We start from the raw sequence: 17,289 nt of genomic DNA on the forward strand, positions 1-17,289 counted from the left end.
TTAGGTAGAGTAAGCTACCTATTGCACTTCTATAGTACTTTGGGTCTACTGGTTTTCCTTCTGGGTCAGAATCAATGTTGATATTAGTGGTCATTGGGGTATTTATAATTTTTGAATTTTCCATTCCAAATTTTTTAATTAGTTCTTTAAAATATTTGGTTTGATAAATATAAATACCATCTTTGGTTTGTTTAATCTGTAATCCCAAGAAAAAATTGAGTTCCCTAACCAGACTCATTTTGAATTCATTTTCTATTAATTTAACAAATTCTTTTAAAAGTTTGGAATTTGTTAAACCGAAAATAATATCGTCAACATATATTTGGGCTATAAAAATGTCTTTTTCTAAGGTTTTTACAAATAAGGTATGATCTATTTGTCCTTGGTTGAAGCCCTTGGAAATTAGGTAATTAGATAATCGTTCATACCATGCCCTAGGGACTTGTTTTAGTCCATATAAGGCATTTTTCAGTTTAAATACATAGTTTGGGTAGTCTAAGTCTTCAAATCTGGGGGGTTGGCTTACATAGACCTCTTCCTTAATAAACCCATTAAGGAATGCAGATTTTACATCCATTTGGTATAACTTAAACCCTTTATGTGTTGCATAGGCTAACAATATCCTAATGGATTCGAGTCTAGCTACTGGTGCGTAGGTTTCGTCATAGTCTAAGCTCTCAACTTGACTAAACCATTTGACAACTAGTCTAGCCTTATTTCTTATTATCTCACCCTGATCATCCAACTTGTTTCCGAATACCCATTTGGTGTCTATTACTGATTTATCTATGGGTTTAGGTACAAGTTCCCAGACTTGGTTTCTATCAAATTGGGCTAACTCTTCCTGCATAGCAATGATCCAGTCTGGGTTAGGTAGGGCTTCTTCTATAGTCTTAGGCTCAATCTTTGAAATAAGGGTAATCTGGCTCAGGTTTCTATACGAGGATCTAGTTCTAACTCCTAGGTTTGGGTCATCCAAAATTTGGTCAGGTGGGTGAGAAATACCTATTCTTGTTGGTCTTAAATTGGTCATGATGTCATGATAAGACATTCAGGTTGTCATCTAGGCATTCACGGTTCAAACCTCAGCTATGACAATTTAGTGGTATCAGAGCACAGTTATACGATCTTTTGTCTTCGTATTTTGGATGTTTGGGATAACCTGATACCAATTTATTTACTTGGTATCAGAGCGCCAAGTTTGGCGATACTTGTTGGATTTTTGTATTATGGATTTTCGGGATTTATCTGATACCAATTTATTTGGTATCAGAGCGGGTTATGATACCTGCTTTTGGTATTCTGGAGATTTATCGGATACCTGTTGTTGGTATTCTGGATATTTGGGTTAGCCAGGTTTGCGAGTCAAACTGGGCATTATCGGATTTTCGATATGGTTATGTTTCGGATTTCCGTTTCGGATTTATTTGGATTTTCGGCGATATGCTTGTTCGGAATTTTGAGGTCAAATTGGGGACTGGACAGCGACGGAACATCTCCAGACGGCATACAGGTATGATGTTAATTTGATAATTATGACATGTATTAGCACTTTATCTTTAGTACTTGTCTGGTTGTTGTAGCCATATTACATGTGATGGGTTAGCCACTGATCTGGGTCGACCCTCATAGAGATCAAGGACTATAGTCTCTGGTGATTTTTCATATCATACCATCAGTAGTTTTAGCTTCTGTTACTATTATTAGGAGATGGAGGCACATATCAGCCTCTGCTATTGTTAGCTGGGTAATGGATGATACCTATATATTCCTGTTGACTTAGCCAGTAGAGTTTTTATACTCATATATTTTGGATATTAGGGTACCAGGTACGATGGAAATTGGTCATTGGGGGTTACCATGTTTGATCATTGTTGAGAATGGTTTGAGGTTGAGGGATATTGTGAGATAAGATATTATGATATGTTGATTTCTAATGATTTATGAGAGTAAATGTTATGTGATTGTCTGATGATCAATTACTAGATATTTGTTTTGATGATTTATATTTGGGTTGTCATTGATGGTGACATAGTGAGTGTCATTTATGATATTCACAGGTTTGATGATTATGATTGGTGATCAGATTATAAATTGGGTGTTGGAGAGTTTTACGGTTGAATGTACCTATGAGATTTTAATAAATCTGGTTGGTTATGGATAGTTAACAGGATGAAAAAAAAAAATGATATATGCTTCCTCTGATATGGGACTATGTGGAAAAATAATGATTGATATTTTGAATGCTAACTTGCCCTCATGTGGAGTGGAGATTTATTCATCTGATATAGTGTGGGCTGATGTTTTTGAGGATGAAGATGAGAGTGTCTTGATGTTCTTAAATTCTGACTTTTCTTTTGGGTCGTACACATTTATACATATGATATTATGTGGTTGGATATACCTTAGTTGCTTGTGGAGGATTAAGGTATTTTTGATTAGTTAGTAGATGAATGATTTAGTTTTGTTGGTTGATCAGTAGAGGATTGCCATACTCTATTTTTATTTGTGCTTAGTTATGTATCAGAGCACATTTGAGTACATGTTTTGTACTGACGTGAAAATGACTGATTTAGCCATATATCATTATCGACTTGGATAGGTTATAAAGGATCGATGTATCCTATTCCATGAAGATTTTGACCGTGGATTGTATATACCTGGTGGGATAACTTGGAGGGTGCTTTGGGATATGTAACCCCGCTGATGTAAGGAAGTGTAGAGCTACTTGCTTAACACTTATGGGATACAATCGTTACTAGTGTGTACTGGAAGAGTACATTTGGATTTATGATGATAAAATTTTCCTCATTAGATATAGTCTTGGTAGAGTATGACATTGACTTGCAATGTTATACCATGGTGTGTATATTTTTCTTGTCCGATACTGGTTCTTTTGAACCTATAGCAGGGTTGTTACTGGATGATTAGGCTGTTTTAATTAGGGTTGCTTTTGATTGATGTATTCATGCTTGATACATATGCATGAATTTTGTTTAGATATACTGTAACCCATGAGTGTTGGTAGCATAAGGTTGGTCTCTTTAATTGAGCTGGTGTGCTGATTTTGCATGTCTATGTTACATGTATATTATGATTGTTATGTGTTGTAGGAGTCATGTGGTAGACTGCCCATTTGCAAGTAGTATATGTATCCATGTTCTGATATGGTTTGAAGTTTCCTTGTGGATCATAGCTATGTAGTTCGGTGTATGTATCTGGATGTATTATTGAAGATATCTTGTTGATTAAATTCGAGATGTAGTATAAGTACATCGGTGGTGTTTTGATGGAGGCATTTTGTCGATTTAATCTGAGTTGTGATATGTACATATGTGTTTGGTGTGGTATCTGAGGTATCTTTTTGATTAGGTTTGATTTGTGAGTGCACCTGGGTTTAGTATGTTTTATTGGAAGCATATGTCGGTTATACGATATGTTATGTGAGTGCTGTTTGAGGTGTATTGTTGATTTTACCTATGTTGATTTTGCACACGTGTTCGGTATGTATTGTTGGATGTATCATACTGAATATACCTGAGTTGTGAGTATGTTTGGTGTATAATAATTGGAGGATTTTGTTGATCATACATATGTTGTGTGAGCATGTGTGCTAGGTGTATACATTGGTAGCAGTATGATGATTTTACTTATACTGAATGCAGAATGTGGAGTGACTGCATTATGTCGTTTGTTGGATTAACCCATCAACTAATTTTCCTATCAGTGGATGACCCACTAGGATGCTGATAGAGTTGATGATGGATTTGATTAGTTACTAGGTAGTTATAGCCTAGGCTAACCACAGTGATTTGTGGTAGAGAGATCTTGTACAATCTCTAGCTGGATAGTTAGGTGCCTTGGGGTACTTATGTATTATTTTGTGGTGAAGCGTTGCTCCCACATATTACGGATTACTGGTAGCGGAGCATTGCTCATATATTTATTGCAGATACATATTTCAGATTATTTGTGGTGGAGTGTTGCTCCCACATATTGAGGATTTCTTGTGGTAGAGCGTTGCTCCCACATATGTGGTGTTCCTGTGATGGAGCGTTGCTCTCACCCTGGAGGATTTATTCTTTGGTGATTTATGTTATTGATGATCAGATTTTTCGATTTATTATCGGAGATCTTATGGATAGGAATGTCTGTGATACGGACATTATGTGTCTTGGTTTTTGCCATATAGGCTTACAGTGCCTTAGATGTTTTTAGAGATTTGGTGATTTTGGTATTTCCAGGATGTTTGGATAGGTTTTCATTGTCTTTTTGGACGATGTTGTGATCTATTTTGGATCCGCGGTGAGTCACGCACATCATTTTTTGCATAGATCTAGAGATGATTCGACAAGAACATCTATATGTGATTATCAGTAGTGCTGGTTTGGATTGTCTTTTGTTATGATGTTTGGGACACACGGTCACCAGTAGGAGTGTACCGTGGTTCCACAGGAGATAGAGGTTGTTACCGTTGGGAGTAGCCGAAATCAGTGTAGGAGATCCGCAGTCTTTTGTGACTCGCAGGATATTACAGACCTTTCGTCGAGGGTTGCTTCCGCATAGCTATGCTACGTTCACGCGTGACCATGAAAGGCGTGAAGTTTATTTGGACTGAGGATTGCAAGACCAGCTTCTAGGAGCTGAAGCGGAGATTAGTGTCTGCTTTGATTTTTGGTTTTTACCTTCGGAAGAGGACGAATTTGTCCTCTACACCGACGCGTCTCTACAGGGTATGGGTACTGTTCGGGTGCAGCACGGTAGAGTATTCTTATATGCTTCTCGATAGTTGAGGGAGCCTGAGAAGAAAATACTCAGTTCATGATCTGGAGTTGGCCGCTGTTATTTTTGCCCTGAAGATGTGGCGGCAGTACCTGTATGATATTACATTGAGATTCTCACTGCCCATCGGAGTCTCAAATATCTGTTCACTCAGAAGGAACTTAATCTTCGACCGAGGAGATAGATGGAGTTCCTGAAGTATTATGATTGTACCATTAGCTATCACCTGGGAAAAGCTAATGTGGTTACCGATGCACTTAGCTAGAGGTCCAGAGGGACTTTAGCTTGTCACCGAGTTGTGGACACAAATTTGATTCAGGATTTCTCTGAGTTAGACATGGAGGAACAGGGACAGACAGAGCTGGGTATTCTTGTTACCATAGTTGCTCAGTCGTCGATGAGGACGAGAATCCGAGAGACCCAGTGTTGAGACCTCATGGAGCTCAACGTGAGGCAAAGTGGTCCATGTTATCAGCAGAGGATGTCAGAGGCATAAGACTGCCAGAGGTGTTATGCTGACCGGAGTCGGAGACCTTTAGAGTTCTCCATTTGCGATCAGGTATTTTTATGAGTTTCACCCACGAAAGGGGTGAAGAAATTGACCTCAGAGGTAAGCTAGCTCCGCGATACATTGGACCTTTCCAGATCTCGGAAAGGATTGGAGCAGTAGTTTATCGGTTGGCACTATTGCCGTCCTTGGTAGGCGTTCACGCCGTATTCCACGTATCTACGCTGAGGAGATACGTACCCGATCTGATACATGTGTTGATAGATAATCTCAGTTTCCTTCAGCCTGACGTCACCTATGAGGAGGTTCCGGTATGGATTTTAGACCGGAAAGAGCGTCAGTTGCGGAACAAGACTATCCAACTGGTTAAAATTGGATGGCAGCATCATTCGGATGAGGAGGCTACTTGGAAGCTCAAGGATACTATCCGAGCTCGATACCCCCATCATTTCCCTTGAGATATGTGATTTAATTTACCATTCAGCATTCATACGCTGTACCTGTTGTTAGTGTTTGCTAATGGTAGATAACAAAATTTGGGGACCAAATTTTTATTAGTGGGGGAGAATGTAAAATACCGGAAAATAGGCTAATATTAATAAGGGAATTTTTCAGAATTTTTGGACATTTTTCGGAAATTTTTCGGAGCTCGTATGGACGAGTTAACGGGGACAAGAACGGGGCCGGGGAAAAAGCCTGTTTAGGCGACCCATTTAAGCGAGGAAAAGTTTTTATTTTTTCTTTTCCTATTTTCTTTTCCTTTTCTTTTATTTGTTTTCTCCGCCTCCTCCCCCCGCGTGCCAAGACTTCCCCGACTTCTTCCCCCTGCCCTAACCGGCGCCGCACGAGCGAAAACCTAGACGCCGATCCCCTTTCTTCGTTCTCCTCTCCTCTCGGCACCTTCTCTACCCGACGCTGCCGCCGGCCGAGTTCCTTCTTCCCGCACGAAGCAGTGCAGCGACATCCGCTCCTCCCCGCTGCACACCGTGATCCCGACTCCTCTGTGCCGTCACCCGAGCCCTAGCACTAAAGCCGCCGCCGCCGATCACAGCCAAAGCCGACTGCCGTTGTTTCACTGCCGGCGCCGCCCCTTGCTGTGGAGGTTCCAGTGGCGCCACCGACCTCCTCTGCTGCCCTAATTTGGGATCACCGCCGCTCCTCCTCAGCCCTAGAGCCGGCTGCCGCCACCTGGTGTTAGATCTCTTCCTTTATTTCGGCCAGAAGTTTCCAGACAGGTTGTACCGGCCAAACAAGCTTGATCCGGTTAGAAGAAGAGTATCGATTTGGAGGGTAAGTAGTTGGTTTAGAGGATTATACATTAGTAATTTCAATCTAATGTTTAGCAGTGGATGTAATGATTTTTATTAGGGTAATTGCTTTGGGAATCCACAGCTCCACCAGAATCCTTATGTTGGCTAGAATGTTTGCAAGTGTTGGTGATACGGATTGAACCAAGAGATCAGTGAAAGGTAAGGTTTTTGGGTTTAACGTTTGTGGATTTAGGTCTTGATGTGGATAAGTTAATCGATGATCAGTTAAGATTGATCAATAATTAGGGTTTTCCTAATTGAATTAAGAGTTTGATTTAGTTATTTGATACAGGTTGAGTAACTAAATTATATGTGTTTAATTAGGTAGGTTAATGATTATGACTTAGGGTTTTGTCCTAAGTTGTGTTGGGAATTTTATTTAGCAATTCATTGGAATTTTAGCTAAATAAAATATATCTCTGTTGGTATCACAGGACCTTGACGCGAGACGAGTATCTCGACGTCGTGTTCGGACCAGATTTGACATTTCCTATTGGAGGCGGGTACTTTTGACTTATGTCATTTGATATGCTTAGTAATTAAATTAACAGGTTGCATTAATTGTGTTTCTTATCTGTTTCGGTTAATCACTACCCAGATCTTACATGCTTGATTGATTGATTGGTTTTGCATCTCAGGTATATTTTACCTGTTTATACATGCTTATAGGGGTAGTGATATACCATGCTTTACCATGTTCGGGACCTAGGTTTTATACCTTCGTATACCTTTGGATTGTTTTGGATTCGTTGACCTGATGCATTTTATATGGAGGAGTCGGGATTTATATGTTGTTATCATGCATCATTTGCATGATTGCATCTTGTGCGATAGTCCGCCCATTATTGTTGAGCACATCGCCTGTTACGGATCTGCACACACCACCACTCATGGGTTAGTGGTCGATTCAGGCTGAGTGTGTTGCAGCGAGGACTCTGTTAGGCACCGCTCATGGGTAGTGTGACACAACGTGTTATCCGGCAGGGATTCCTCCCCGTCATTGTGTACGGGAGTTGAGAGCATTCGCGCCCCCATCTATGATTTGGGGTAGGAGGATAGGTGTACTCCGACGGCATCCCGTCACCTCGGTCACTCATCGGGAGTAGTAACGATAGAGTGCACGGTTGTCACATTTCTACCCACTCGGCCTCACTTTTGTATGAGACGATCGACTGGCGTCGGTGACCAGACGCATCATGGCATCATGCACGATGCATTTATTGCTTGTGTTTGTGTTGCATATTGTTTAGATGCCATGTTTGACATGCATGTGATTCCTATACCACTTGACCTTATACTGGGACTGTTAAGACAAGATTCTCTGCTTACTTCGGATGCATATTTATATCTTTCTTATATCGTGAGACTGTACGCATGATTAGTGTTAGGTGTTATTTCTTTACTTTGCATATCAATTGTACCTGCCGAGTGTTGGACTCACCCGCCTCCATTGTTGATATTTTCGGGTTGATCTTTGTCGGAGAGAGTTCCAGTTGTTGGTCCCTGCAGACCTCGAGGATAGGATTTGGTTTCCGTTTTGGTTTCTTTTCTGTTCTAGACTATTTAAAACTTGTTATGTTTTAGATTTATTCCACCTATGGACGTTGTATGGATTTTATGATGTCGATGAAATTGGATTTGGTTTTATTCTACTACATGCCTGCCTGGACGGCAGAAGAGGTAAGTTTGTCGGATTTGAGCTTTACGAGTGTAGTGGAGTAGGGTGGATTTCGAGTCAGAGTATTATTACTGCGTGGTTGTGTCAGCCAGAGGCTGAATATATATATAAACTGCGTGGTGATTGATTTTATTTATTGTTATGATTCCAGCCGCCTGTGGCTGAGTATTTAGTGCTTGTAGAAATTTTTGATTGTCCGCCGTACAGGGGAGATGCTGCCGAAATTTTCTCGGACAGGGACTCCTCTGGGGGCGTGACACCTCTGGTTTACTAGTGTCAAGTTGAATTTCATCGTCTTCTATAATTCTTGGGTCAATGTCAACACTTTGATCTATATTTGGTAGATTATTTTCTTCATCAAATATTACATTAGTTGTTTCTTCAACTTTCAAGGTATTTTGATTATAGACTCTATAGGCCCTACTGGTTGTAGAGTACCCTAAAAAGATTCCTTGGTTTGATTTGAATGTAAACTTTCCTAAGTAGTCTTTAGTGTTTAAAATATGAACTTTACATCCAAATACTTTTAAATAGTTTATGTTGGGAATTTTATTATAATATATTTCATAAGGGGTTTTATTATGAAGTTTGTTGATTAGAATTCGATTTTGAATATAGTTTGTCGTATTTATTGCTTCAGCCCAAAATTGATGATTTAGATTATATTCGTTTAGTATGGTTCTAGCGGCTTCTTGTAGGGTTCTATTTTTCCGTTCCACTAGGCCATTCTGTTGAGGGGTTCTAGGGCATGAAAATTCGTGTTTGTATCCGTTGATTTTACAAAATTAGATAAACCTATGATTTTCAAATTCTCCCCCCCCCCCCCCCAATGATCACTAATTTTAGTATCTTTTTCATTTTCTATTAATTTACAAAAATTACAAAAGACTTCAAAGGTTTCATCTTTTGTTTTTAGAAATTTTACCCAGGTGAACCTTGAGTAGTCATCAATTATAACTAAGCAATACTGGTTCCTGCTTAGTGACTTGGCTCCATGTGAATCAAATAGGTCTAGGTGAAGGAGTTCAAGTAAAGAGTTAGTTCTATCAAGATTGGTTGACTTGTGGGTTGACTTGGTTTGTTTTCCTTGTTGACAAGGATGGCAAATTCTTTTATTGTATTTTCTAGGTTTCTTAATTTGGGCAATCCTCTAACTAAACCATTTTGACTCATTTTCGAGATGAGTCTAATATGAGTGTGACCCAGTCTTCTGTGGCACAAGTTGGTTTCCTTTTGTTGTGTCAAGAGACACTTTATTGGGTGTGGGTAAGTCAATGGTATAGATATTATTTTTTCTAAGTCCCTTAAGCGTGATTTCAGGGTTTTCAATATTTTTAACCAAGCATCCAGAGTTATCAAAGGTAACTAAGTATCCACTATCACACAATTGGCTTATACTTAATAGATTAAAATTAAAAATTTCAACTAATAAAACTTTTCGAATAATAAAATCGGAACTAAGTTCGATATTACCTTTTCCGATTACTTTCAGTTTACCATCATTGCCGAATGCAACTGATCCTAGGTTCTTTGGTTTTAGCTTAGTGAACTTCAACCTATCTCCAGTCATATGTCTGGAGCATCCACTGTTCAATATCCATTGATCCAATTCTTACACATAAAGTAGTCGAATTGGATTTTTTCGATGAATCAAAAGACAGTTTGATTGAAGTAAGTTCCTTAATTTTCCATCTCACCCAATCTAAGTTAACAATTAGTTAATCCCATGAGTGTTTGTGAGATGGTTTGACATTAATTGAAGAATTTTTTGAAAATTATTTTAACTTAATTTAATTTTCAAAAATATTTTAAGTTAATTTAATTTAATTTTGAAAAATATTTTAAGTTATTTTAATTTTGAAAAATATTTAAGTTAACTTAATTTTGAAAAATATTTTAAGTTAATTTTGAAAAATAATTTAAGTTAATTAATTTTTGAAAAATAATTTAAGTTAATTAATTTTTGAAGAATAAATTAATTTTTGAAAAATAATTTAAGTTAATTAAGTTTTTGGAGAAATAATTTAAATTAATTAGTTTTTGAAAAACAATTTAAGTTAATTAAATTTTGAAAAATAATTTAAGTTAATTAATTTAAAAAATAATTTTAAGTTAATTAATTTTTAAAAAATAATTTAAGTTAATTAATTTTTGAAGAATAATTTAAGTTAATTAATTTTTGGAGAAATAATTTAAATTAATTAATTTTTGAAAAACAATTTAAGTTAATTAAATTTTGAAAAATAATTTAAGTTAATTAATTTTAAAAATAATTTTAAGTTAATTAATTTTTGAAAAATAATTTAAGTTAATTAATTTTTGAAGAATAATTTAAGTTAATTAATTTTTGGAGAAATAATTTAAATTAATTAATTTTTGAAAAACAATTTAAGTTAATTAAATTTTAAATTTGAATTAGTTACGAATTCAAAATGAAATTGAATTAATTTTAATTACTAATTTAATTTGAATTTGAGTTAATTTAAATTACGAATTGAATTAGTTTTAATTACGAATTCAAAATGGAATTGAATTAATTTTAATTACGAATTTAATTTGAAATTGAGTTAATTTTAATTACGAATTTAATTAGTTTTAATTACAAATTCAAAATGAAATTGAATTAATTTTAATTACGAATTTAATTTGAAATTTTAATTACAAATTTAATTTGAAACTGAGTTAATTTTAATTACTAATTTAATTTGAATTGTGAATTTGAATTAATTGTGAATTTGAATTAATTTCTATTCCTTAGTTATCTCACCTGATTTAAATTTTCAATCAGAGAATTATATAATTTTTGTGAGATGAATTATGGTTTAATTTTAGGGTTTGGTTTAACTTTGTATTAGATTCAGGTTTAGTTTTGGGTTCAACAAGTAGGCATTCTTTGGATAAACTTCTGAGCTATGGTGAGTCACAATGACATCATTAAAGTAATCATGCATTCGAGATTTTCCAAATAGTCCTACCCATTGAACTTAGTACAAAACCTTGGTCTAACTGGTTAGGATCCATAGAGGGTAGCTTTGGTTAGTTTCACTTAGCCAAACGCACCAGGTCGAAACCATACTTCCTAGACATGCGATGACTAAGCTTCCCCAACGTACTATCATTCAATACTTCACCAGTATCGTGAGTCAAGTTAAACCTTGCCCACTTTAATCTAACCTTAATTACCCTGCCGGGTAGTTTACTCTTGGTTACCCTTGTCGGGTGAATTAAGTTTGGAGGTGCCAGCTATTCTGGAGTTTTCCTTTGGAGATTTTAATTTTAATTATGAATTTGATTCAAATTTTAATTTTTAGTTTGATTTCAAATTTTAATTTTAATTTTAATTTCGAGTTTTAATTTTAATTTTTATTTTAATTTCGAATTTTAATTATTATTTTTACTTAATTTTTTATTTTAATTTCAAATTTTAATTTTAATTTTAATTTTAATTTTATTTTTTTTTTAATTTTTAATTTAATTTTAAATTTAATTTTAAATTTGAATTTATCTTTTAATTTTAATGGTTTTTGTGTTTACTCCCCCTGAATCATAGCCTCGATATGGTCTATCAAGGTAATATATTTGATCCTTGAGAATCCGATATTGACCAAGTCCAACTTGATTGATCAGGTTGGACTTGGAGACCCATGCTTGGACCATTTTTCTATTTGGTCTTTGTATAAGTGATAAATATGATTTATATTTCTTTTTCGGTTTGAATCCTAGTCCAGTTCTATTGTAGATTGCCCTTTATGTCCCAAGAATCAGGTCAAGGTTCTTGGAACCCAAGGAGAATCGTTCTAATGTTTTCTCCAGATCCTTGACCTGAATTTTCAGGCTGGAGTTCTCTTCCTCAAGTTTTTGGACTTGAGTTGAGTTTCCAGTCTGAACTGGTTTAGTCAAAAATTCGGAGTTAGTCACTTCTTTAAGGACTGCTACTTCCTTTAGAAGTGACTTTATTCTAAGATTGGACTTAGCTGATTTTTGTAACAAGCAATTGACTAGATTGTTTAGTCGAGGGATACTTACAGTGGAATCGAGCCCTTCGGAAACAGATGCGGATCCGTGGCTTCTTTCCGATTCTGCTTCCGACTCGCTCTCGGACACATCGATCTGGTCCCTGGCCATCAGTGCAAGAAGGCTCGTCTGTTCGAGCTCGTCGTCGGTATCTTCTTCTGAAGATTCGTCCCATGTCACCTTCAGGGCCTTTTTCTTCCTTTGTTTCTTCGGATCTTTCTGATTTGGGCAGTTCGCCTTGATGTGCCCCTTTTGGTTGCACCCGTAGCAGATCACCTCAAACTTGACCTTTGAGCTCAGTTGCCCCTCCTTGGATTGGACTGCCTTCTTTAGGTCTTTCTTGTTGAAGCCCTTCTTCTTCTTGTAGAGCTTCTTCACCAAGTTCACGAGTTCGGTTGTTAGTTCGTCGTCTTCATCATCTGAGTCTGGTTCTGGTTCCGAATCTGGCTCGGTTCTTTGTCGTGATCTTGATTCGCGTGTTCTACTGGTACCTGCAAGCAAAGCTACACCTTTCTCGGGTGGCTGTGTATTAGTCTGCTCATGAAGTTCAAATTCAGAAAATAATTCATCTAATATAATGGAAGATAAATCCTTGGAGACTTTGTAGACATCTACCATTGATGCCCACAATGTGCTCCTCGGAAAAGCATTAAGTGCGTACCTTATGATGTCCCTGTTCTCGACCTTTTGCCCGATCGCGTGGAGGGAGTTTAGGATGTCTTGTATACGAGCGTGAAGTTGACTGGCCGTCTTGTCTTCCTGCATTTTTAGATTATACAGTTTATTAAACAATAGATCACACTTACTTACTTTGGTTTCGGAGGAGGCCTCGTGCAGTTCAATTAATTTCTCCCACAACTCCTTTGCAGTTGAGAACAGACCAACTCTATTGAGCTCCTCCTTGGTTAGTCCACACTGGAGGGTGCAGGTAGCTCTTGCATTAGCTTCCACCTTCTTGATTAGGGTCGGTTCCCATTTTTCGCAGGGTGTTGGCTTGCCATCTTCATCGATTGGTAGTTGAAGTCCGGTTTTGACGGTCATCCAAGTTTCGAATTGGATTTTCAAAAAATTCTCCATCCGTCCCTTCCAGTATCCGAAATCCTCTTCGGTGCAAAGTGGGGGATGAACGGTGCTATAACTCTCTTGTTGGGCCATTGAAACCTTGCGTGGCAAAAACAAAGAAAATCTGTTCCAAGACTAAGTCTTGGATTAGTAGTGCGGGAGAAAAGAAAAAAATATTACGAACTCGATTGGTGTTGCACCTGATTCGAGCAAAACCGATTCGTAAAAAGAATTAGAATGTAGCTACAAAGCTAATTCTAATTGATTCCGAAAAGATTAAAAAGACCACATAAAATTGCTTTGAATGGTGGTTGCACCAATTCAAAACGACCCTGCTCTGATACCAATTGTTGGATCGAAAACGCTAGAGGGGGGGGGGGGGGTGAATAGCGCTCGTGGCTTTCACAATTCGTTTTCGGAAATCGTTTGAGTAAATGCAGCGGAAAAGAAAAGAAATAACACAAACAAAGAAGAGCCAAGATTTACTTGGTTCGTAGCCTAGGGCGACTCCTACTCCAAGGCCTGCGATCGTTGATCGCTTCCGGTAGGCAACAACTATAATATCGAAAATTTTTTACACAAGATGTATTACAGTTCAATAGCAATAACGAAATTATACGGACACTATAAGAAATAAAGACGTTGTCGCTGGCTGTCGGAGTAGCAAAGCGTTGTTGGAGCGTTCGGAGTAGTGTTGGAGAGCACAGTTTCTTCTGTTCGAGATTTCTATTTCAAGTTGCACCTCGAGGCCTCCTTTTATAGCTCTGCAAAGTCTGATCCAGATCCCCAAGCTTCGGGATCAAGTTTGACCCTAGGCGGATCAGTCGACCGATCCCAAGGTTCGGTCGACCGATCAGGCGATCCCTCCTATCTGATCCGCCCAATCTTCTCGCTCCGCTTTGATCCGGTCAAACTCTATCCGAGGTTCGGTCGACCGATAAAAAGGTTCGGTCGACCGATAAGCTGTTCTAACTCAACCTAGTCAGACTGATCCAGTCGACACCCAACTTAGGTTCGGTCGACCGATCCCAAGGTTCGGTCGACCGATCCCCTGGTCGAGCCCGGTCCAACCTCTGGAGATCTGATCTGCTGACTTGTGGGTTTGGTCGACTGATCCCAGGGTTCAGTCGACCGATCCCGGTCACTTCTAACTCTGCACAAAAACGTTAGTCTCCTGCAAAACAGAGTTAGAACATAATAGAATATATAAACAAATAAACTGACAGCCTTTGGACTGTTCGGGTCTGACTTCGGGTTTCCGACAGGAAACCCTAGGTCGACCCAACGCCTACTGTTCCCTCTACGGGGAACGTGTCTTCACCTACTCCACTCAGGAGATTTACCTGTTGCTAGTGTGATCCTCCAGATCGATTGGACTTTTGTTGGGCGCTTGATGCCTCCGGACTTTCTACTGGACGCCCGCTTCCCGACCCGTCCAGTCTTCCACCTGGTTCGCGACACCAGGACTTTCCACCTAGGGTTACCAACCCCTAGGATTTTTTCCTGAAGCACTCGATCCGCCAAGACTTTCCGCATAGGGTTACCACCCCTATGACCTAGGGTTACCATCCCCTAGGGTTTTCAACCTGCCTAACCGCAGCTAGGTCTTTCCTGAAACACTCAATCAAGCTGTTAGATCACAAATAAGCTTAACTCTGAATTCCTTTGCCATTATCAAAACAACGGTTTGATTGTCGGATGCTTTCCGCACCAACATATAAACCTCTCCATGCAAGAAAAATAATAACATGGAAAACTTAATTGTGAATTAGGTTTTTCCCTCTCCTATCTCCCTCTCCCTCTCCCTCTCTTGTTGCCGCCCAAAAGGGTGTGGCCACCCTTGTTGATTTGCCACCTCCATCTCACCGCTCGCTACCTTGCCAGTTGTCGGGCCTTCCGGGTCCCCCCTGCCACCTCCCGCCAGTAGCCCAGCCACCGGACAACAACCAATGGGGTAATTGTGCTTGTTGTGCCGCCAAACAACAAGCAAAGACCTATTGTTCCTTACTTGTTGTTGGCCTCCCAACAGCAGAACAACAACTCTTGCGCCACCGGACAATAATCTAAGGGTTTCATTCCTCTATGTTTGGTGTCGTTGTGCACCAAACCGAGTCAGGGGTTCTCTCTCAGATCACGTTGTCTCCTCCTTTTGGCTAGTACTGAAGTGGAGACACGATTTGTAACTAAGAGAAATCATCTTGAGGGCATCTCGATGTAGATATGGATAGATGAAATCCTCGTGAGGGTTGCTGAAAGTTTGCTAGAAAAGGGACTTCCATGCACCCGGAGCTCCGGGCACCCCGAGTGGGTCTAGGGCCCCAAAATGACCTGAATTCAGCTTTGCGAGCAGATGAGTTAGCATACGCTGGTTGGCTGACCTACATCATCATCCAGGCGTCTAGGGGTGGTCTAGGCACCCAAGAAGTAATAAAGGTGACTCAAATAAGGCTTTATCGAGGAGCAACCATGACAGCAATCCAAGCACTAGGAAGGGATCCAAGCTCCCGAAGATGGATAAACTCAGCAATAAAGTTGGATCAGATAGGCTTCAGTGGAGGTGCTCGGGGGTGGTCCAAGTGTCTGGAAAAGCCTATAAAAATAGCTTCGACTAACAACTTTAAATCATCAATTCTTACAACATTTCTAGGTAATTCCTCAACCGTCTAGCTGCTTTGACTTCATATTACTGTTGTGTTGCAATGCTGCTACACCTGACTACTACAGGTGGGTCAATACTAATGCATGAGTGCATTTAGATCTCTATCTAAATATTGGGTAACGATTTTTATTTAAAGTTAATTATTACTTAAAGAAAGTGTAGGTGTTGTTATACTTTCTTCTTTGTATATTCAATTATGATTGATTAGTGGATTACCTATCAGAAAGATCCAAATGACTTGGGTCTTAGAGTAAGAGTTGTCTAAGGCTCCGAACTAAATAAAATTAATTGTGTTCTATTTTCTTTCTGTTTTTCTTACTGAGTTTATTTTTCTACTGTGCACTCACTTTAAAAAAGAATAAAAAAGAAATGTTTTTTAAAATTCACCTCCCCCCCCCTCTCACGTGGAATCAATCCTACAAAACCATCCTCTTTAGTCTTTATCTCCAAGTTACCCTTCTTTATTTCTCTTATGATCATCTTTCTACCTAGAACCAATGCTAGCTAATTAGGTGTATCTTTAGGAGTGACCTTAAGGTTATAGTGATTTCTGTCACGTTCGCTCCTCATCATATTAGTTGAAACAACGTTAGGGTGTGAATCTTTTACAGGATAGCTAGTTGGATAAGAAAAACCTTCCCTTTCTAATCTAACAACTATTTTTTTATTAACTTTAACTAAAGTCTCTCTCTCGAGGGTAAACTTTTGGATTTTTTTTTAAATTTTTCAATGTAATGTGAACACCTAATTTCTTCCTTTGAGTCTATATTAAATTGTGCAACCAATGTCACACTCCGTTGTGGTGTAGACTCAAATTGAAAAAGGAGGGAGTTCCAAGTAAATGAACTTCCTCAGGGTAGAGAGAATATCGATAATAATCTATAGAATAAATAACAATATATAATTAATTAAAATTTTTTAGCTATATAACATTCATTTAGCATGTGTTGAAATACACATAATAGTTAACTAGGTAGATGAGATTCCTGCTAACTTAGCCTTTACTCTATTTTTATGAGACTAAGTACACCTCCAGTTACTTATTCTCAGTGTTACGATGTTGCTTGATAGTTGAATAGGGGCATACTTAAGAAACCAAGCATGTGTCATAATTTAACAATTAGATATTATTACATATTTATGAAATAAATTAACTAACTAATCAAAACTTACAGCAAGTAGATCAATAAATCCCTTCATATAAGGAGTGAGAGAATAGGGCTAGGCGTCTTCGATGCAAAAATATCTCAAAATATTGAGAGTTTAGGAGTCATAT

This window comes from Zingiber officinale, chromosome 1A (genome assembly GCF_018446385.1).
Source record: "Zingiber officinale cultivar Zhangliang chromosome 1A, Zo_v1.1, whole genome shotgun sequence".
Classification (NCBI taxonomy): domain Eukaryota; kingdom Viridiplantae; phylum Streptophyta; class Magnoliopsida; order Zingiberales; family Zingiberaceae; genus Zingiber; species Zingiber officinale.